General features: G+C 39.4%; 1 protein-coding gene across 2 annotated transcripts in view; it reads right to left on the bottom strand.

Moving 5' to 3' along the window:
* MACROD2 (mono-ADP ribosylhydrolase 2) overlaps positions 1 to 21,686 on the bottom strand; it is a 2,080,661-nt gene that overhangs the window by 80,421 nt on the left and 1,978,554 nt on the right. The window lies entirely within an intron of this gene.

The raw sequence follows: 21,686 nt of genomic DNA, 5'->3' as shown, positions 1-21,686 counted from the left end.
CGTCTAGTCAGCATTTTTAACTGGGAAACAGAGCGGCTTCCAGCACTGTCATGCTATATCTATCTTTGGAGCATGGAATTTATTATTTTTAAAAAATACCCTTAGAATACTTGGATATATTTTTTTAAAGATTTTATTTATTTATTTTTTGTCAGAGAGAGAGAGCAGAAGCAGGGGGAGCGGCAGGCAGAGCAGGTAGAGGGAGAAGCAGGCTCCCTGCCAAGCAAGGAGCCCGATGTGGGACTCGATCCCAGGACCCTGGGATCATGACCTGAGCCGAAGGCAGACGCTTAATCGACTGAGCCACCCAGGTGTCCCAGAATACTTAAATATTTTCATCAACAAATAAGTTATTCCTAAAGTACTACAGAAGGTCTTGTACAAAGTTTATCCTCGTTAGAGGATAGAAATTTGTTTGAGTCATCTTTTTGCAACAAAGAAGAAAATATAAGCAGACTTTATGCATTAGTGAAAGTCTTTGGAGAATTGTGCAAAAGGATATGAAAGGAAGGCAAAATAGAGGAGATTAAAGGAATATCAATTTTAATGTTCTTAATGCTTCCATTACTGCATTTGTTCATATATGGGAGCCTTGAGTCCTGGAAAAAGCCAGATGTAAAGCTTTTTGAAATCCTGTTGTAATTAAGTTCATCATCCTGAGGAACACTACAAGTAGAACAATAGCAAAGGGGAAATCAAATATTCTGTTCTGTGCAATTTCATCCTCTCCCTTGTATAGCATATTTAAATGTGAAATCAGCATAAGCTCATGTTTTTGTTTTGTTATATGATATACTTGCAGGAAATAACATGGCCAAATAGGTTTCAGTGACTATGGACTCTTACAAGACCACACAGGATTCCTTGTTGGATGTTTGAGGCCTCTCTGTAGGCTCTTTAGAAAGCCATTGGAAAGAGCATGTGGGTGGGTCAGTGTGAAGACAGAAAATGTGCCTTTCATTCGTTCCAAAAGCTTTTATTAAGGGCCAGCTCTATGCCAGACACTTCTTGAGGCTGGGGAGTCAATAGTAATTGACTCTGCCCTCACAGAGGTTACAATCTAGGGGATATTTTTCTTTTCTTCTTCTTTTTTTTTTTTTTTAAAGATTTTATTTATTTATTTGACACAGAGAGAGAGAGAGAGCAAAAGCAGGAACACAAGCAGGGGGAGTGGGAGGGGGAGAAGCAGGCTTCCTGCGGAGCAGGGAGCCCGGTGCGGGGCTCGATCCCAGAACCCTGGGATCATGACCTGAGCCCAAGGCAGCCGAAGGCAGAAGCATAACGACTGAGCCACCAGGCGCCCCTAAGGGATATTTTTCATGCAGCTAAAAGAGTGGTAATCTGAAGATATCTAAAAGCCATGAGGTAATCTTGTATGCATATGGCCATGGAGCAAACTGGGGGTGGCCGACTGAGACTCCTATTACGAATGGGTTCTCTATTGAGTTCACGTGCCTCCACTGAGTTGTAATTCTGAACAGAACTGAATCAGACAGAGTCTCAAATCATTCTTTCTTTCTTTGTTTCCTTATTCCTTTTCCCTCTCTCCCTCCCCACACTAGGAGATCGTTTTAAACAATGCAGTTTGGAATATTATGAGAAAGTTTGTTTTTTGAACATGCCACAAGCAACATTTGATGGACAAGTGAGAAACCTGGGTAGTTAACATATGATTCAAATTTAATAACCAGTGAAGCAAGTATACACCCGAAGTGTATGATTTTAATTAACTGCAAATAATTCCCCCAAGGCAAATGTTTAATTATCTGCACAGCTTCTTATTTCTTTCTGAGACTGACAATAAGTTTCAAAGTCCAAATTTGGAAGCAAAACTGAGCATAGACACATTTTCCAAACTGTTCTCTCACTCTAGTCAAATTGTTTTAAACCGATTCCCATTAAAACATGCCTTTTTAATTTTGGCTCTAACATGTGGATTTAAAAAAAAAATCCTTGAATACTTTTTCCCACTTTAACACTGAAAGTGAACAATGATTTTAAAAAGGTACTATACGAATCAGGCTCAAATTTTAATTTTGAAAATTTTACTTATTTATAGAAAATGGCATCATTTGAAATGTAGGCTTGGGCAATACTCATTTCTCTCAACATTAATGTTTTAAGATTATCCAAGATTTTGCATGTAGTTAAAATGTGTTCATTTACACTCAACAATAATTCATTATGCTTTATAATTAACATAAACATTATGTTTCATGCATCAAATATTACATAAGAAATATCTTTCAAGAAGTGATTTACATTGAGTTTATGGGTTTATGGTCTAATGATTTACATAAGATTGGTGAAAGTATTTGAAAAATTAATCTCTGGACTATCACCAAAATCTGTCTCTCTAGAAAATTAATTGACCCTTCAGTTTCAATTTCCTTGGAGAGTTGTTTTAACACTGCTAAGGTGACTTCTGATCTTATGTGCTCTAATCTATACATAATATGTTTCATTGAATCTAAGACACCATCAATTGTTATTTTCACTATTATTTTGTGTAGGTAGGAAAAAAAAAACATGCTACCAAATGAACTGTAACACATTATTAATTTAAGAATGTGTCCTAATTTTAGAAATAAAATCTACAAAAGACTATATATCCTAGAAATATAATGTTTGAGTATATTCATGTGGACACAAGTACTTATCTTTATGTGATGGCAAGGGTTTCCTACCAACCTGACCCATCACCAAACCCACAAGTTACTTTTGTTTTGTATTTGAAATGGTCCCACCTCCACATACAGCAACAAAGCAGGATAAAAGCTATGAGTTCATGACAGCATCCATGCATGACCACGTGGCTGTGAAATTGTTTCCACTGAAGTTTCTTTTTTCAAAGGGCTCTTTGAATCCCTAGTCGCATGAATTTTGGCAAGGCTGGATATGGTCCTGAACGTTTTAAACCATAGATCCTATTATGTTAGACTTAGTTGTGGGTTTGAAATGACAGTGGAGCTCTTCTGACTAGGAGGTGATGAAAGTTGCACTGTATATGTATATAAAATCATTATTCATAATAAGAAAGAAAACATATCGAGTATATATGGTCACTAAGAGAGCTTATTATTTCTATGTAAGTTCTATAAACTACTGTGAAAAATGGAGTTGTATATACTAAATTCTTGCAGCACCCTTGGATTCATATTTTATTTAATTCTAAAAATTATCATTTGGTAATGTTCAAAAAACATAAAGGAGTTATCACCTAATTCTGAGATTCGGTCAATGTTATTTTAACAGCAGAGAATTGGCATGAAATTTATATGTAGATTGTGACTTTCAAAACCTTTAAGGTCAATGTTCTATTAGAAAATTTTTTCAAATGCAAATATTAAGTAGAATGTTTGAGTCAAAGTTCTCAAGACAGATTATCTTTTAAGATTAACAAGAATAAAAAAGAAATACTTCCCTATATTAAAAAAAACTTCCTGATTTAGAAAGTTGAAAAAGGTTTAAAAGAATAGTTAAAAGAGATTAAAATTTTAAAAAACAAAACAGAAATTCTAAAAAGCAGGGCAATTTTAATATAGACTGAAGATGTGATGGTAAGTGATGAAACTATTGCATTTTTAATAAACATCTAAACTGTAAATCGAAATAGGTGCTATCTCTTTCGAAAATGTCTCCTTACAACAAAAGTTCTTAAACCCTGAATATACTCTCAAGGTATAAATCGATATGTAAAACATATACATATATTGTCATGTTCACTTTTCTAGGAGGTAGCTTCCGTCATATTTTCACAGGGACCCATGACCCTGACAAGATTAAAGATAACTAGAGAAATTTTTATCTTAATGCCAGTGACACTGCCATTTTACAAAAGGTTTTTAGGATTATAATTGAGAATCAGCTACAGAATTTGATGCCCACTCCATGAATTCGTCAATGACGGCACTTCTTGATTTGACTTGCGGGAAGAGCTAAAAACATATACAGATGTGTTTAATAAATGAAGAGGACAATCCAGCTGGTAAACAACATTTTGCATGAAAATTTGAAATGACTATAAAGTATAAAACTGAATGGATGATTAACTGTCTTTGAAAACATTTTCAAGTCAGGAGATGTACAAAATCCACCTTAGTAAGAAAGGTAATCCCTGATTACTATTTAGAGTTGCGGTAGGAGGTCATTTTGGTGTGAAAGTTCCAAGGGGTCTGAACAAAATAAATGTTATACACAAACACCTATGCCTGAAATACTTGCTCTGTAGCGTGTAAACTGATTTGATTATACCAAGCAAAACATTTATCCTGGTCTGTTCATTTGAATCGCTGGTTTATTATGTGAAGCAATTAGAATAAAGTAGTTTTTCCTCCATCTGAACAGTGTGTTTATCCACAATAAGCTAGCATCTCCACAGCCGATTATGGTCTCATTGAAGCTTTGCAATGACTATTCCTTTCTATACGAGAAAATGTATACTGAAATGCGTCCCCAGAGCATTCAGATGGCAATGATCTCAGCTATGCTCTGTCCCAGTGCAGCTGGACAGCAAGGCTGGTCTATATCTACCTGAAAAGTAATCAGACCTGTAGGACAGAACCTCACCCTGCATTGGGAGGCCAGACTGAGCTATTGGTCGGTCATTTGTCTTCGTTATGCAATCATTAACCCCCATTAAAAGGGGGCCAATCATTCCCAGAGTTATGGAATGTGAGTACTAACAGTCTCTGAGGCAGGGCTGGGAAAACTACCATCATGTACCACCACCTTTGTTTCTATTAGACAATATATGTCAGATTCCAAACAGTAACTTGTATAAACCAGCTAATTCCCATAGTGCAGGTGTTATTTTTCTGCGGGTTGTTATTGAAAATACAAGCAAATGAAAGGATCAGTCATGATGGATGGACACTGGCTTGGGGTTGTGATTCTAGATTTACAACGACAGGCTTCATAACTCTAGGAAAACCCATTCACCTTCCATGATCTCAGTTTCTACACCCAGGAATTGAAGGTGTTGAGCCAGATAATCTTAAGTACCTTTCAAGGCTAATCTGTTGATTTGTTCAAATTATCTCTCTGTTCTGACAACACCTCTCTGTAAACATTCAGGCTTCCCTCATTACCTGCCTACCTGAGCTGGACTCTTCTCACTCTGAGATTTTTACTGTCTATTCATAAAATAAAGGTTAATTGTGGGGGAAGTAGTGCGGTGTGACGTCGGTTCCACACTGGCCATCGTTAACTCTGTGACCTGACGAGGAATCATCACAATGTCTAATAGAACAGCTGGATATGAAGCCAGGCTGGACCATGATGGAAAAAGAAATGTTTAATTACCCTTTTCCAACAAGTTAATTTTTCCCCCTTGGCAATGTAAACAAAGGCAAATCTGCTCTTGTTTCCAGTTGTCTGTGACCTGCTATCCTTGACCTCCATCCTTCCAATTCCTTTCTGATCTTGCCTCCCTTTCTCTTGCTAAACCTTGCACAGCAGGATTTCTTGACATCCTTTTTTTTTTTTTTTTTAAATCTGACCAAACCACAGGCATAAAAAATAGCTATGGTTCTAGGTAGAAACTGACTTAGAATTCTATTAAAATGTTTGTCTATAAATCAGGGAATGTTTTATTTACGCTTTTTAATTCAATCTGATAATGAAAAGTCTTTGAGGGGACATTCCCTGTAGGAGAAATGATGAGGGCTTTCTGGACCCTAACTCTGGGCAGAATCACAGCCCGGCCACTACTTCTCAGTTACTTTATTTTGAGGAGAAGTTGAGGCAGTAGACGTAGTCTATCTCCAGATTCATAAATGCTTTAACTTCTGGGCATGCGTTCATTTTAGCCAGATGCTTGGAGAGTGTGGCTGGGATGCCAGGGACCCAACACTGCTGAGAACCAGAGGGATATCCTATATTCCTATGGACTGAGTCAAAACTCACCTTGTTGGAGCAGTCTTTTTTCCAGTCTTATTTCCCAAGTGATGTAAAGGGAACATGTTTAGAGACTAAGATAAGCATTTGGACCTTTTGTGGGAGTTACCCATTTTATGTGAACTTCAAAGACCTGGATGATTTCTTCTTAGCACCTATTTGCTCCTCATATCTAGAAGGATCCACAAACCCATCCAAATGAAAATGGATGTGCTTACTTTTTTCAGTTATTTTTTTCTTCAATGTTCCGCTGTGCTATTGAGTACAGTTCTATAATATGAATGGCTGCCGAGTGGTTCACTTTGTGGATCTGCCACAAGCTATTTTACCATTGCATCTATTATTGGATGTTCAAATTAATCCAATTTCCTGCCATTCTAAATAATCCTATATTGTTGTGATACTGGGTGTCCCAAAGCTGGATTCGCTCCACTCTTCTTTCTCTTACCTCTTCCCAGCCCGCTCCCACCTCTGAGGTCTAGAGAGTTTAGATCTCCCTATAGGGAGCCTTGTAGTAGACAATGCCCCACCAATATCCCACTGGGCTACTCCCGAGATCACAGCAGATGGTTCCAGGAGATGGGTTCCTTTCCGAGACTCTGACTGAGGGCATTTTTCCTTGGATGAACCATAAGTATCCAGCAGCTAATGCCCAACTAGAAACTCCTGAAAGGATTTAGGACATACAGTCTGTTTCCTCACCTCTTTGGGAGACAATTCTGAATGGGCTCTACACTTCTTAGAGAAATAGAGCCCCACTTCCCCTTGTCTGAGAATTTTGCTTTTGGAGACTCCAAACAGAGACAGCCAAGCTAGTCACTAACCTGTCTTCTACTACTCAGCAGCAAAAATGTGAATGTTTACCTCATTTTGATTTACAGCCTTCTTGTGCCGTGCTGCCTTTAATTAAGGAATGTCGGGGAAAGTGCCCGCAACCTGATTAGGTAAAGTTGGGAAAAGAGGTTGCTATGTTTGGCACCATATAATCCTAAAAGCTGGGCCATAGATGACTGATGAGGGATTGGCTCTGGGCAGTCATCTGTGGGTTGGCCAACAGACCTTAGGGTGGCCTGACAGGACAACGCCACCTATGATGAGAGAATTAGTATTAGATTATGCTGAGAGGAATCCATTAGTTCCTTAGGAATCCTTTAGTCTTAGAGCATTGGATGGTCAAATAGACAACGTTTCAAAGCCTAGAGTGGTTTAAAGGCAGAGATTCACTGGAAGAGAAGGGAGGAAACACAAGCTCCTGATGGGGTAGAACAAAGGAGCATGAGTCCCCTGGTGGCTTTAGAAGAGTAGAAAGAGGGAAAGAAGGTAGTAAGTTGTGGATGCTCCTTGAGTGGGCAGCTGTTTGAGTTGTTGAGTCTCTGGAGGAACTGCTTGAGCTGCTGTTGACCCCAGAGGACCCAGATCTTGGGGCTGCTGAAGTGGTTTCCTTCCTCGCTGACTTTCCTCCCAATGGCAGTAACCTCAGTGTCGCTTCTGCAGAGGTTGTGAGAGCTGGGCTTCACTTCCTTTGTAGTTCTTGCAAGTTCATTGTCTAATTTCAATGTGTGCAGATACTTCAAATGTTTCTAAAGTGCCTTTTCAAACACTACGTTTAGAAGTATGACATTCTTTTAGATCCATTTTTTTAAAACACTCACCTTTTTAGGCATTTCAAATGTACAGCACCCTCATGAACCTTGTACACAGATTGAAAAATACTGAACCAAGAAACTTAGAGAAAGTTAAAGAGGGGAACAGCCTGGCCATGCAGAATAAAACAAGTTCAGTAAATTTCATCTTCCGGTATGACCCTGGTGGGGGAAAAATCAGGTGACATCTCGTATTACAGGAAATGGGGTGTATAGAGGCATTTGTATGATGAAGGCAATGTTTTGCCTCATAAACTGAGAAAAATGTGTTAAAATATCTCAAAATGTGATTTTATGAGGATCTTGGGAAGTATACTAAGGATTAACTCAAAAGTGTTCTTTTTTATTTCCAGGAAGAAATAATAGCAAAATAATTTACTTTAATCCACTACTATTTTACTCTAGATTTCACTATGAGTTCTAGAAATCATTTTAATAGACTTTTCTAATGTAATGACTGACTATATTAATCTGCTTGGGTGGCCATAACAAAACACCATAGACTGAGTAGCCTAAACAACAGAAATTTGTTTGTTCCTAGCTCTGGAGGCTAGAAATCCAAGACCAAGCTACTGGCTGATTTCGTCTCAGATGGGGGTGTTCTTTCTGCTTTGCAGCAGGCTGCCTTCTTGCTGTGTCCCCACAGGGATCAGTGTGTGTGCAAATGGAAACTCAGAGATTGAGATCTCTCTTTCTCCCTCTTAATAAGTCCACTAATTCCATCATGAGGGCTCCACCCTGGGGACCTACTCTAAACGTAATTACCTCCCAAAGACCCCATCTCCAAATACCATCACACTGGGGGCTGGGGTTCCCCATAGGACATTCGTGTTTGGTGAATACACAAGCATTCCCTCCATAACACTGACAGGTGCATTTCTGCACATGTGTATTTGGATGACTTATTTAACTTTTTTTTTTTTAAGATTTTATTTTTAAGTTGTTGCTTCACCCAACGTGGAACTCGAACCTACAACCCGCAGATCAAGAGTTGCACACTCCACTGACTGAGCCAACCAGGGGCCCCTAACTTTTGAATGTGAGCTATTCAAGTTGATATCCCTGCTGCAGCTCAGAACAAAGTCTGAACAGGGATGTGGAAATGGAATCTACCCTACATGTAAGGTTCCCTTTCCCCATCTCAATTCTCTGGAGTTCACTTTCATTGATCCTTCAACTGTATCAAGGAGTCACTGTTTGGACAGCATGGAGAAAGTCATGATAAGGGAATCTGGGGTGATATCTAGAACAATAACTGGCATTGGACTCAGCTAATCAGAATGGACATATCCCGGTCCTGGAGCCTGCTGGTGGGTCCCAGATGACAGGATGGCAGTGAGATTTACTTGCAAAGAGGGGAGTTAAGTCACCGTTTGCCAAACACCATGGAAATACGTTGGTATTTTAAAAGTCTCTGCAGCAGTCCCAGAGTGTACTGGCAGATTATCTGTTCTGCTTATAGTACAGAACTAGAGTGATAAGTTTCTAAAAACGATAGTGAGAACAGTTTAATAACAAACCATCTCTGATGTTCTCATTTTGGTGGGAAAAAATGAGAAGTAGCTTCCTTGTTATAGACCAAAAAGATCTACAATGTAAGGACTGAATAATCCTCCAACACACGTTTGTGCTCACATCCTGTTTTGTGGCCTTACCTGATAAAGCCCCGCAGCAAACAGAAACAGTGCTAACTTTAGGTTGGTAGTACGTCTGTCTGGAACACTGCATCCTATCCAGGTCAGCATCGCATCCCCTGCCCCTCTGCTATGCCCACACTACTCTACTGTTCCCTTCATCACTGGTAAGGAAAACACATCTGAGTGGGGTGACCGAGTGAGTAGCTGCAGCTGATGGCCTGATGGCTGTCTGTGTTGTGAGATGTAAGGGGACACCTGTTCCAAAATAACGACTCTGTCACTCATTGTTCCCACAGAAGCATGTCATTCTTTGGGGACTTGAAACTTCTTTCTTTGGGAACTTTTTAAAAATGCAGTTCTTGGAAAGATCCTCCTTGAGGCTAGTTTGCTGTAATGACTTAATAATCAGATAGGTGTGGGGCAACCTGTGGGGCTCATTCGGTTAAGCGTCTGACTCTTGTTTTTGGCTCAGGTCACGATCTCAGGGTCATGAGATCAAGCTCTGTGTGGGGCTCTGCGCTCAGCAGGGATTATGCTTGAGATTCTTTCCCTCTGCTCCTCCCCCTACTCTATCTTTCTCAAATAAATAAATCTCTAAAAAAATAATGAAATGGGTCTGATGCCAACTGAGAATAAAAAAAGGATGACACTGAGCAGAAACCAAGAGTGGGGGAAGGACCTTAATGAAATAGAGGATGCAGGAGAGCCTCCAGGCAGCTTATGTTTGTCCTCTGGCTCAGACAAGTACTAAACAGGTCACTTTAAGCAGAAATCTCCATTTGTTGTTGAGGAGGTTGCAATGGGGTGGGGGGGGGGGTAGGGGGGCTGCTGAATTACAGTGTATGCCATTTCCATTACTGAACACTTCCCAAAAAGATGTGTTCATGATTTTTGAGGGAAAAAACCCTGGAATTCTCAACTTTTCATTGAAGATAAATATACATAAAGAAAAGTGCAGAATTCATGAAGTATATAGCTTGATGCATTATCACAAATTGAACATCCTTGTATAACCAGCACCAGCTCAAGAAATACAACATATCCAGTATCCTGGCAGCTCTGCTCATCTCCCCTTTCAGCCACTCCCCTCCCCTCCAAAAATTACCCCTCTGACTTTGACAGCATGCATCAGGTGTCCCTGTTTTCAGACTTTATATAAAATGGAATGGTATACAATACATGCTCTTCTCTGGCTTCCTTTGCTCTGTATTACATTGGTGAAATTCGTTCATATGGTTGCTTGGGAAAGTGAATTTTAATTGGGCTATGAAGGCTGGTCAAGTCAATAGATCCTGCGGTGAATCTTATTGGTAGAGTGAAAATAATGTGTTTTTTTTTTCTCTTTTCAAACATCAAACATTCACTGCTTCCCCATACTTTGCCTTCAACTTATTATTTCCTTACTACAGTGGTTCCTAAGTAATAGCGTGCCCTGGGATCCCCCGGAGGGATTTTTAACACACAGGCTGCTGGGTCCCTCTCCCAGAGCACCTGATGGAGTAGGTCTCGGGTGAGGCCTGAGAGATGGCATTTCTAAGAACATCCCAGGTGATGCTGATCCTGCTGCTCCAGGGACTGCTCTTTCAGAACCACCACTAAAATATATTGAATTTGTTAACCAAAGCCCCATCTGTGTGCATTTCTCTTCTGTATCTAAGTCAACTTGCATTTAGAGTGGGATTTTTAAAATAAGTATCCTCATATGGGCTGCCCACAGTTTTTCCATTGCAGGGAGAGCAAGCACCTCCTATGTGGTGAGGAAGGACAAGGCTCGAAGAAGGGTTGAATCTGTGAGATTCATATCAACATGTGAAGATGTGAGGGCCACTGCAGAGCATCTCCTTGTTAACAGTGGATATACCAGATCTTACTGCTAAAAATCTGAACCTCCTTGCAGCTTCACGTATACCCAGAAAGGAAAAAAAAGGAAAAACCTGCCCAAGTGTCAAGAAAGGCTCAGGTCATATCACTGCTGCTTGTATCAAATCCTGCAGGCAAGAGCTTCTTAAGAATCAAGTTTTAAGCCTAAAAGTTATAAACCATCACTACAACATATTTCCTCTCAAGCTAATTCTAGATACTGTCCAATACATTAGCCACCAGCCACGTGTGGCCAGTGAGTCCTTGCAATGTGGCAAGTCTGAATGACACGTTCTGTAAGTGGAAAATATGCAACTGACTTTTACAGACTCAGGGCAAAAAAAAAAAAGAATGTAAATATATCATCAATAATTTTTATATAGACTTCATGATGAAATTATTATATTTTGGATATAGTTGTTAAATAAATATATTATTTTTTAGTAATTTTTTATAAAATATACTATTTATTTATTTGAGAGAGAGGGAGCACATGCACATGAGCAGGGGAGGGGAGGATCAGAGGGAGAGGGAGAAGCAGACCTCCCCACTGAGCAGAGAGCCCATAGTGGGGCTCAATCCCAGCACCCTGGGATCATGACCTGAGCTGAAGGCAGATGCTTAACCAACTGAGCCTCCCAGGCACCCCAATAAAAATATATTATTAAAACAATTTTCACCTCTTCCTTTTTCATTCCTTAATGTGGCTATTAGAAAATTTAAAATTACATACGTGGCTCATTTGCGGCTCATATTGATCTCTATGGGACAGTGCTATTCTAGAGAACTTAGTATTAGCTTTAGCTACACAAATAATTAAAGACATGTTTATTTGAAGGCTAGAGTTATGAAGATGGGAAATCGCATCTTGCCAAAGGATGGTCCATCAGAAACTAGAGAATCTAATTGGGCTTATAGAGAAGCACCTGCAAATGCTAATAGGGGTAGCTGAGGAGAAGAAGAGTCTAATTAGGTATAAACAGAGAGGATGTTCTGAGAAGGAATTAGAGGAAGAAAGAGAATGATAAATTTGTAACCACCACCACACTAAAAAACTATTTACACCCCAACAATTGTTATTTAATAGTTGAAAATTTTTGCTTTATATTGATTTGACCCAAACTTCTTAGTCTGGCCTTCAGGGCTCTAATTTAGCAACTAATTAATGAGTGGATGGATGGGTCCATCATGAAGCCAAGTGGATCTATTCATCGTACAGAAATTGGGTTGTCTGATGTGCTACTTCCACCCTTTCATGGATGCTCTTCTCAATGAGAAAAGCTTCTCTCTACTTTATTACCTTTGTGCATCATTCAGATCCCAGCTCAAATGTCATATTCTCCACCCTCATTTCATAGATAATCCCAGGCTAGAGATGCTCCTTGACTCCCAGCTCCTATAATATGTTTCAATGTAATCCTTCCTTGGTGCTTGTCATGATTTATCTGGTTAGTTAGCTGTCTTACATGCTACCTATGTGGCCTCAGACCATTTACCTCCCGGCACCATGCTTCTCTTTCCTTGTCTGTACAGTGCGATGATAATTGCATTTATATCATGGATGAGAGTGGAATGAGTGAAAACATGTAAAGTTCTTAGAATAGCATCTAGTGTATAAAACGGGTTAGATAAATATTAGCTGCTACTATTATTGTTCTTGCTAATATTGGCTATGTAAGTAACACCTACATATCTCCTTTTTCTATCCAGATTGTAACTTAAAGGGCAAGAACCATATTTTCTTCTTTATATTGCAGAGTCTTACAAAGTTAAAACCCAATAAATATCTGTTCATGGCCATAAAAACACCCATACATTTTAAACCTTTATTTTTTTTTAAGATTTTATCCATTCATTTGAGAGGGGGTGGGGGGAGGAGCAGAAGGAGAGGGAGAAGCAGACTCCATGCTGAGTGCAGAGCCCCACACAGGGCTCAATGCCATGACCCTGAGACCATGATCTGAGCTGAAATCAAGAGCCAGATGCCCAACCGATTGAGCCACCCAGGTACCCCAACACCCATACCTTTTAATTGGTACTTGGTACTTTCTCTAGGCCAGACTGTGTACTAATCAGGGATAAAATGATCAACAACACATACACTGTCCTTTCCCCCATGAAATTCAAGTTACAGTGGAGGGAGATGGACAAAGGGCAAGTATGCAAAAGAAAAAGAGGTTTACATAGTTACAGATGCAGTAGATGTTATAAAGTGATAAGGGGGGCTGGGAAAAAGGTTTAGTGGAGGAGGGTTCCACCTAAAAAGATGACCAGGGAAGGCCACGGTGAGCATGAAGCACAGTGAGGGGAGAGAAGGTTCTGTGAGATAAGAATGGAGGAACAAGGAAAGTTTATAATGGTGCACCCTGCAGGTTACAGTTAGGTGTTTGCATTTTACTTTGAGGGAAACATGAAGGTGTTATAGGAATTCAAGACAGAGTGGGCTGTAATCTGTTTATTTTGGTTTGTCTGGTAATGGCAGTAGGGCCTTAGGAGCAGTCACCTTCTACTTGACTTATGTAATGAGATGATATTCAAGTACAATATATTAATATGACCATTAACTTTTTACCTACATAGGTTAGCTGACTCATAGATGGTTCAAATATATACACTTGACCTTAGACTCATTAAAACTAGCTGTCTGTATAACACAACTATGTGAATTCTAAGACCAAATATAATAAGATAACTGCCAATAGGAAAACCAATAAGCAAACTCATGAATCAGAGTTCTGTTTGAGCCTCTATTGCAATACCTGCTCATTTATTAGCATACATAAAGATCCTGTTGTTCAGGACAGGTGTCAGTTTTGAGGGAACCACTTTAAATATGATTCTGGAATAAGGAAGGATATAAAGAATGAATAAAAATTGTAGAGTGACTTGGCTGTAAAATAGCAGGCAAAAATCCAAACATATTATTGTTTAGACCTAGGCATTACTGTCTTTAGAATATAGCAGAGCCTGGGTGGCTCAGTCAGTTGAGCATCTGACTCTTGATTTTGGCTCAGGTTGTGATCTCAGGATCCTGGGATCGAGCACCATGTGGGGCTCCCTGCTCAGCAGAGAGTCTGCTTGAGGATTCTCTCTCTCCTTTCTCCCTCCATCTTTCCCCACTTGTTCACTCATGTGCTCTCTCTCTTTAAAATAAATAAATAAATCTTAAAAAATATGAAATATAGCAGACAATCTAATACATACTATTGTCCTTGAAAACAGAAATGTGGAAAAAAAAAAACCGAAAACCCAAGTATTTACCACTCACTTTTTGCCTGTGGGATGAGCTGATGTCCCATAAAACCTTCATAGTGTGTGTGATTTTCTTAATATGGAGCTGACCCATGGCATAAGGAGAAAAAAACCCACAGAAATGAAAGACTTTTACTTTTTGTTTTGTTCTGTTCTGTTTTGTTTTCAAAAAGTCTCAAGCTGAAGTTTATTCTTTTGTCCTCAATACTTGTATAGCTCTGGGCTAGTTATTCATCTTGAGTCTTGGTTGCTTCATTTGTAAAATCAGGGAAATAAAATAAAAATAATAATGATGATCATGACTAATAATAATAATAATACCACTCATCTCTAGGAGATACTGCATACCTGTTCAACAAATCAGTTTCCGTCGTCTTAGTCATACTGGAAGGAAAAGCCTGCAGGACGCAGGAACATCTGTCCTGCAGCCGGGCAGGGACAGGTAACTGAGTTCTGGCCAGCAGAAAGTGGGCAGAAGTGCTGGGTGCTATTCTTAGGCCCGGCCATAAAAAAACCCACTGTAAAACCCTTTCTCTCTCCTCCTTAGTTGCTGACTGGATGTCAAGACTTGGGAGAACTTTGGGGGCCGCAGGCTGGAATTCACAAGCCTCCATCAGCTTGAGTCCCTGAATGACAGTGTGGAACTCCGCCTCCCACTGTGGACTTTTTGGACATGAGAAAACACATTTCTCCTGTGTCAGTTTGACATTTGTGTTGCAGCAGCTAGTGTTACCTAACTCACAGTCTATCTAAAAGAGTCACTGAAAGAATTATGTGAGGCAATGACATTTGGGCATTATATTTTTCCGATGGCCATTATTCTTCAAATCCACCTAGTTAGGATCTATGTACAAAGCTCTTAGGACACACAATTTCCTTATTCATCTGAAAGCGTTTTCAAATTAAAGGGAAAATTAGCAAAGATGACATGACATGACAGAAAAGATATTTTGAGGGGGAGGGGGAGGAATATAATTATTATTTTTTACATCTTACCTCCATTTTTTTTTTCTCTTGTAAAACTAGCAGAAAACCTGTGGAAACAACAGTCAAATCTCGTTTCCCATGGGGTGACAGCTTATGCTCAGGAAGAAGATTTTTTTTCTTTTATTATTTTCCTCCCAGAAACCATATTATGTGGTCTGATAAGAAGATAACATCTTTGCAGTTAGAATTGTACTTAGGGGCACCTGGGTGGCTCAGTCATTAAGCATCTGCCTTCGGCTCAGGTCATGATCCCAGGGTCCTGGAATCGAGCCCCGCATCGGGCTCCCTGCTCAGCGGGAGGCCTGCTTCTCCCTTTCCCACTCCCTCCTGCTTGTGTTCCCTCTCTCTCTGTGTCTCTCTCTGTCAAATAAATAAATAAAATCTTAAAAAAAAAAAAAGAATTGTACTTCAAAAACAAAAACAGGGCATATGGTCACCTTATGAACCACAAGGAAATTCCTGATTTCTTTACACTTGATGAAAAAGAGAGATTGTGGAGTCAGAAGTATGGTTCAAAGAGGAGACCCATTAGGGAGGAGGAGGGGAAAGGCATTAAACACGGAAGAATTGATGTTTCACGGGATAAAGTGGGAGCAGTCTGGATATGCTCTCTTAGCTGAACCTTGGGAGAAGTGCTAGAGAGAAAATGGGGAGGGGCTCTGATTGTGGACAAAGAATGTTGTCAAGAAGAAGGTGTATGCGTGCAAGGGTTTGCTTGAGCAACTCCTGCTCTTCCTGCTGATCCTGGTAAATATCGACGTTAGGTAATACATAAGTAGCTGTAGATCCAAGTTCTCTAGACTAGTCTAAACCAGGACTTCTGGTTGGAAGGAAGCCCCAGAAAGCAGAAAACAGGAAGCAGGAAACTGCAGGATGTGAAAATATGGTTGCTTCTTTTCCTGAAATTGAAAAGAGGGATTCAGAGAAACCCAGTGCCAGATGCTTAGAGTGGTCTCAAGTCCCTACCTGTCTACTCAGAGGAAGAGGTCAACACAAATGTATGTCTTGTTACCTAGTTAGGGTAAAGTTATGGAGGGAATATTTAGAATTGATTCCGCCTCACACTGTGGTTGGCATAGACAACATTTATGGATAGTTGGTAAACTGAAGGAGTTTAATGGCTTTTGAAAGATTTAGATGAGTCTGCCAGTATCACAGAAACATCCTAAATCACAGATAAAGCTGGGAGAAATGTTGTCTTGTACAGATTTATTTGGGTCTTAAAACACAGTGTGCACGTGCACGTATGTGTGTTTGCGTGCACGTGCTGTTTTGTGTACGCACATGTGTATGTGAGTGTTACTGTCCCTTCTGCCTGTCTTTCCACTTTAATTTGACACATCTGGTGCAAAATATCAGGGCAAATTTCTAAATGAAATAGGAAGACAAACTTCAGTAAATGCCAACAATGCTTGTTAGGAAACCTTGTCTTTGTACTTGATTAAAATACCTTCCAGTCTCCATCACTAGCTAGCCAATCATTCCTTTCTTTTTGTTAAGGAATGCAGTAGTTCTGAGACATTCTCTGTCTTTCTCTCTGACTCGCTCTGTCTCTTGCAATAAATAACCCCCCTGGGAACCGTGGTGGAAAGAATAGATGACAACAAGTATCATTAGGAATGAGGCAGGACAACGTATTTCTGCTCATGAAAATATCTGTTGTCAAAAACTATGATAGGCTGCATCCTTTTCTGAAGCTTGGGAGAATGTTTCCTCAATAACACTGTACTTCCACAAATTTAAGAAACTCAGACCTCATTTTTTAAAAAGTAATTTTATCATTGCTTATTCTTTCTTATAATAGTGAGTATGATTTATTGAAATCAAAACTTTATGTTCCTTAACTCTTTTGGATAGGATGTGGAATTGTTTCCCAAACTGTGTTTTGTTGGATTTAAAAATAGTCTACATATAAAAACAGTAAGAAGCAAACCTTTTTTTTAGTGAGATTTGGTCAATTGCTATGGGAAATGTCATATGCTTCCGCCTCATCTGACCTTTTCAGTGCATGCGAGTATGTGGAGAAATCTGAGAAATCTGCAGAAACTACTCAACTTTGTCTAACCTTGTAATTTTGAAACATTTTTGACTGTCGAACTCTTTTTATAAGAACACTCATTAACAGCCTGATGAATGCTATAAAAATTTTAAACATGGGAATGTCTGAGCAAGAGCCCCATGATGTTGCTTATGAATGTGGAGCCAATTCTTTAATTTAACCTTTCTCTAGTGTCTTTGCTCACTTAGAATATGATCATGTGCCATTGCACATGAACCATTGTCTGGATCTCTGTTTTTCAGTGAAGTCACATTTATGTAGTGGCCAAAATACATATCTTCAAAATTAACTCTGGATATCCTTTCAAATTCCTTTGAAGTATAGCATTCAGTTTTTAATTCAAATAATTAATATATATTTGCTTTAAAAAATCATCCAAAACTTTTTTTTTTCTTAACCATGTCCTTTTTCTCTTCTGAAGCTTACATGAGAAAAGGGTAAGAACATAAAATGAACCCAGAAGGAGTCCGTGTTTACTGCTAAACTCTGAATTTTTATTGTATTTATTGTATTATACTAGGGTATAAATAGGCACAAAATTCTCATGAAGTAGGGAGTCTGGGTGGTTCAATTGGTTAAGCGACTGCCTTCGGCTCAGGTCATGATCCTGGAGTCCCGGGATCGAGTCCCGCATCGGGCTCCCTGCTCAGCAGGGAGTCTGCTTCTCCCTCTGACCCTCTTCCCTCTCGTGCTCTCTCTCATTCTCTCTCTCTCAAATAAATAAATAAAATCTTTAAAAAAAATTTCTCATGAAGTCACACACCAGACCACCTCATGACCACTGGAAAATACTGCTTTTCTCCATATAATATTAGAGCTAAAAATTAGTTTCTGTCACTGAAAATATGTTATCATTGAGTAAGAGAAGGGAGCTGAGCTTTGTTTGCTTTCTTCTTCTTCTTCTCCTCCTCCTCCTCCTTCTTTTTGTTTATCTTGTTAGTTTCTCTGAGGTACTTTGAGGTGTACTTTAATGTGATCTAAGTACTTTTTAAATCTTTCATAAATATAAATTTATTCCAAATATTATTCCAAAATATTAAAAACAAAAACAATTCATCCATTTTTCCCACTCATCATCCCCCGCCTCTGGCAACCACCATTCTGTTCTTTGTATCTATGAGCTCTGTCTACCTTGGAGATCTTGTGGGTTTAGTTCCAGACCACTGCAATAAAGTGAATATTGCAATAAAGCAAGTTAAATGAAGTTTTGGATTTCCCAGTGCATATAAAAGTTATGTTTACACTACACTGTAGCTTATTAAGTGTGCAATAACATTATGTCTAAAAAAACAATGTATGTACCTTAATTAAAAAAGTTTATTGTTAAAAAAAAAAGCTAATCATCATCTGAATTTGCAGCAAGTCGTAATCTTTTTGTTGGTGGAGAGTCTTGCCTCCACATTGATGGCTGCTGACTGACCAGGCTGGTAGTTGCTGAAGGTTGGGGTGGCTGTGGCAATTTTTAAACCAACACAACAGTGAAATTTGCCATGTGGATTGCCTCTTCCACAAACTATTTCTCTGTCACATGTCACATTTTACCCACAGGAGAACTTCTCTCAAAATTGGAGTCCATCTTTTCAACTCTGCCACTGTTCTATCAACTAAGTTTTTGTGATATTCTAAATCCTTTGTTGTCATTTCAAAGTCTCCACATCATCTTCACCAGGAGTGGATTTCATCTCAAGAAACCACTTTCTTTGTTCATCCACGAGAAGTGACTCCTCATCCATTCAAGTTTTTCAAGTTTTCTGATGAGATTGCAGCAATTCAGCCACATCAGACTCCATTTCTAATTCTAGTTCTCTTGCTATTTCTACCACATCTGTAATTACTTCCTCTGCTTAAGTCTTGAACCCCTCCAAGTCATTCATGAGGGCTGGAATTAACTTCTTCCAATGTTGATATTTGGACCTTATGATATAATACTATTATTACCCTCATTTTACAGAGGAGGAACCTAAAAAAGTTACCTAAGTCATACAGCAGTGCTGTTGTGAACCCAAAATAAGTTGAGGCTCATAAAGGCTGCATGACTTCCACCAAAGGACTCAAAATTAGGTCTGTGAATCTGAAAATAGATCACAGGGATGCTTATACTAATTTAGACCTATTTGGACTTAAATTTAGGTCCAACATTGTGTATTGGGCAAAGGGGTTGCAATCCCACTCAAATAATCCCCATATCCTAATCTGATGATTTTGTTTCCTCACCAGATCTTTAGAAATGTGTCCCAAGAGATCATATATCTAAACTGACTGTTACAAATACATAATTACAGTCACACTTGATTTGTAAGGAAAAATAATATATATATGAAAATGTAATTGTAAGGTGACTGCTACTTGACTTCCAATGGCCACTTGAGAATATTTTAAACTGTGGTAGATAAATACACTTTTAATACTAAAAAGAAGATAAATGATTTTATCTACTTTCATCCATTTAATCCAATTTAAAACATTTTAATCAAAACATTTGAAAAGCTTATTGGAAAAGCTTCATCATAAATTAAGCATAAATAATGAGCTTCAACCACAGCAAATAATCTATATACATTTACCATTTAGAAGGAATTTATTTTGTTCTCTGATAGGGGAGTAATATCCAAATAAAAGTGAACAAATAGGGAAGTCTCTGCCTTGAATTTACCTTTGTGTTTTTCTAGCATGACATTTTGGGGAAAATTCATTTCTGAAATAGAATTCTGAAAGGGAATTCCCTCTATGAGGACCATTAATAATAGTAATAAAAATTTTGGAAAAATGGCCATGATATTAGGACAGTTATAAGTGGCTCATTTTCTACCATAGGCTGTATATCCAATATTGAGGACCTACTGTGCACAAGTCACTGTGTTGGACTTGGTACAGAACATGCAAATGAATGACACTTGGTTACCTGGTTTTCAGATATTTACATTCTAGTGAGTTAGAGAAGTCCTGTATATAACTAATATTGATACAAGGTGACGGTAAGTTTTGAAGTTTTACAAACAAATTGACAAGAAACTGGAAGAGAGAGTTCACTATTGCATGGAATGAAATGCAATGAGGAGGGGAGAAATCAAGAAAGGTGAAAAGGCGCATGTCCCTCCCCTGCAACATCTAGTAAGATTCTTGTCGTAAAAATATTTGCTCAGATTATTGTTGATGGGAAGAAGGAAAGGAAGGAGAGAAGGGGGGGGAAGAAGGGAATGATGGAGGAAATGACTCATTTTAGGGTAACATATTGGAAATGAACTTTGAATCTTGAAGAAAACAGACGTGAAAGGAAAAAGGCAGAATGCTGTACAGCAAGGGGGTTTGGGAAATATCACATATGTGAGCTGGGTTACAGAACAGAGCATGTGCAGGTGTAGAGCCAGACTATATGGAAAGATCATGAATATTATGCAAAGGAGTTTGGACTTTATATCTGGTGGGGTAGATGGAAGGTTTCTATGCACACATTTCACCGTAGGACTAGGTTAGGGTCAATGTTGCAATGTGGACCAAGTAAGTTGGCTCCAAACTCCCCCTGCTATTGCCTTAATCTTGCTGCCCTACTCACCCAGTTTGGGACTCAGCTTTCCCATGCTGCCCTCTGACTACTCTGGACCTACCTGCATCATACCCCCTCCCCGTCCCGCCTCAGGCAAGGACTATCTCTCGTTCCAAATGCATGATGTGGGAGGCAGTATTGTGCGATGAAAAAAGCATGGGTTGAGTTTAGGCAGACTTGATTTCCAAATTCTGGTTCTACCTTTTGGGTAACTAGACCAGTTACTCAAACCTTCAGAGCCTTAGTTACCCACAAAATTGGGATAATAATCCTGACCTTTAAAAAGTAATGAGATAGTACTTTACACCCACTGGACTGGCAAATATTAGAAAAGAACAAAAATCACAATCGCCGATGGAAATACCAATTGTTACAGCCTTTGGGGAAAGCAATTTGACAGTATCTATTAAAAACACATACACCTCAGAGGGGGGAGCAAGATGGCGGAGGAGTAGGAGACCTGGATTTCGTCTGGTCTCAGGAATTGAGCTGAATAGGGATCAAACCATTCTGAACACCTACGAACTCAACAGGAGATCTAAGAAGAGAGTAGCAACAACTCTCTGAACAGAGAAGCGACCACTTACTGGAAGGTAGGACATGCGGAAAAGTGAATCCGAGGCGATATTCGGGAGGATAGACGGCGGGGGAGGGGGCCTCCGTCGGCCGCTTCTGGCAAGTGACAGAGCCGCGGAGCACAAAATCGGAACTTTTAGAAGCTGGCTCCGCTGAGGGACGTCACTCCAGTGGCTAAGAGGGGGGTGGAACCCTTGCGGGACAGTGTGGTCTCAGGACCCTCGGGGTCA

Source organism: Callorhinus ursinus, unplaced genomic scaffold (assembly GCF_003265705.2).
Source record: "Callorhinus ursinus isolate GAN/ISIS: 27379988/994484 unplaced genomic scaffold, GSC_fseal_2.0 scaffold29, whole genome shotgun sequence".
NCBI lineage: Eukaryota > Metazoa > Chordata > Mammalia > Carnivora > Otariidae > Callorhinus > Callorhinus ursinus.
The sequence above is the reverse complement of the archived record's forward strand: the minus strand, read 5'-3'. Positions and strand labels throughout refer to the sequence as shown.